Source organism: Abrus precatorius, unplaced genomic scaffold (assembly GCF_003935025.1).
Source record: "Abrus precatorius isolate BTA unplaced genomic scaffold, Abrus_2018 Scaffold1, whole genome shotgun sequence".
NCBI lineage: Eukaryota > Viridiplantae > Streptophyta > Magnoliopsida > Fabales > Fabaceae > Abrus > Abrus precatorius.
Window position 1 is genome coordinate 7429687 of NW_020874291.1, and position 2500 is coordinate 7432186.

Sequence of the window (2500 nt, forward strand, 5' to 3'; positions counted from 1 at the left end):
CAATATATTCACGTCCACAAAGTTTTAGATTTTTTCTCCAAGGGATGAATTTTTAATGAATTTTTGAATCGGCAGATTATGAAAAACCGGGGAAAATAGAAAAAGGCACCTAGAGATCGAATTTTGACCTGATTTTTTGCAGGCATTCACACAAAATAACACCAAATGTGTCTGCAAAGTTTCGTTACATTTCCCCAAGGGAATGATTTATAATGAATTTTTCTCCGAATCATCGCACCATGGTGCACCTTGATGCCCACCTTGGTGCCTCTTGATACCCACCTTGGTGCTTCTTGATACCCACCTTGGTGCCTCTTGGTGCCTCTTGGTGCCCACCTTGGTGCCTCTTGATGCCCACCATGGTGCACCTTGATGCACACCTTGGTGCCTCTTGGTGCCTCTTGGTGCCCACCTTGGTGCCTCTTGATGCCCACCATGGTGCACCTTGATGCACACCTTGGTGCCTCTTGATGCCCACCTTGGTGCCTCTTGATACCCACCTTGGTGCCTCTTGATGCCCACCTTGGTGCCTCTTGATACCCACCTTGGTGCCTCTTGGTGCCCACCTTGGTGCCTCTTGCTACCCACCATGGTGCCTCTTGGTGCCCACCATGGTGCCTCTTGGTGCCCACCATGGTGCACCTTGATGCACACCTTGGTGCCTCTTGATGCCCACCTTGGTGCCTCTTGATGCCCACCTTGGTGCCTCTTGATACCCACCTTGGTGCCTCTTGGTGCCCACCATGGTGCCTCTTGGTGCCCACCATGGTGCACCTTCATGCACACCTTGGTGCCTCTTGATGCCCACCTTGGTCCCTCTTGATACCCACCATGGTGCACCTTGGTGCCTCTTGGTGCCCACCTTGGTGCCTCTTGATGCCCACCATGGTGCACCTTGATGCCCACCTTGGTGCCTCTTGGTGCCCATCATGGTGCCTCTTCATGCCCACCCTGGTGCCTACCTGGTGCGTTTTTATGCACCCTGGTGCCCTCCTGGTGCGTTTTTATGCACCCTGGTGCCCTCCTGGTGCGTTTTTATGCACCCTGGTGCCCTCCTGGTGCGTTTTTATGCACCATGGTGCCTACTTGGTGCGTTTTTCGCACCCTGGTGCCCTCCTGGTGCGTTTTTATGCACCCTGGTGCCCTCCTGGTGCGTTTTTATGCACCCTGGTGCCTACTTGGTGCGTTTTTATGCACCATGGTGCCCTCCTGGTGCGTTTTTATGCACCATGGTGCCCTCCTGGTGCGTTTTTATGCACCATGGTGCCCTCCTGGTGCGTTTTTCGCACCCTGGTGCCCTCATGGTGCGTTTTTATGCACCATGGTGCCCTCTTGGTGCGTTTTTCGCACCATGGTGCCCTCTTGGTGCGTTTTTCGCACCATGGTGCCCTCTTGGTGCGTTTTTATGCACCATGGTGCCCTCTTGGTGCGTTTTTCGCACCCTGGTGCCCTCCTGGTGCGTTTTTATGCACCCTGGTGCCCTCCTGGTGCGTTTTTATGCACCCTGGTGCCTACTTGGTGCGTTTTTATGCACCATGGTGCCCTCCTGGTGCGTTTTTCGCACCCTGGTGCCCTCCTGGTGCGTTTTTATGCACCCTGGTGCCCTCCTGGTGCGTTTTTATGCACCCTGGTGCCCTCCTGGTGCGTTTTTATGCACCATGGTGCCCTCCTGGTGCGTTTTTCGCACCCTGGTGCCCTCCTGGTGCGTTTTTATGCACCATGGTGCCCTCCTGGTGCGTTTTTATGCACCCTGGTGCCCTCCTGGTGCGTTTTTATGCACCATGGTGCCCTCCTGGTGCGTTTTTCGCACCCTGGTGCCCTCCTGGTGCGTTTTTATGCACCATGGTGCCCTCCTGGTGCGTTTTTATGCACCATGGTGCCTACCTGGTGCGTTTTTCGCACCCTGGTGCCCTCCTGGTGCGTTTTTATGCACCCTGGTGCCTACTTGGTGCGTTTTTATGCACCATGGTGCCCTCCTGGTGCGTTTTTCTGCACCCTGGTGCCCTCCTGGTGCGTTTTTCTGCACCATGGTGCCTACCTGGTGCGTTTTTCTGCACCATGGTGCCTACCTGGTGCGTTTTTCGCACCCTGGTGCCCTCCTGGTGCGTTTTTCTGCACCCTGGTGCCTACTTGGTGCGTTTTTATGCACCATGGTGCCCTCCTGGTGCGTTTTTATGCACCATGGTGCCCTCCTGGTGCGTTTTTATGCACCATGGTGCCCTCCTGGTGCGTTTTTATGCACCATGGTGCCCTCCTGGTGCGTTTTTCGCACCCTGGTGCCCTCTTGGTGCGTTTTTATGCACCATGGTGCCCTCTTGGTGCGTTTTTCGCACCATGGTGCCCTCTTGGTGCGTTTTTATGCACCATGGTGCCCTCTTGGTGCGTTTTTCGCACCCTGGTGCCCTCCTGGTGCGTTTTTATGCACCCTGGTGCCCTCCTGGTGCGTTTTTATGCACCCTGGTGCCCTCCTGGTGCGTTTTTATGCACCCTGGTGCCTACT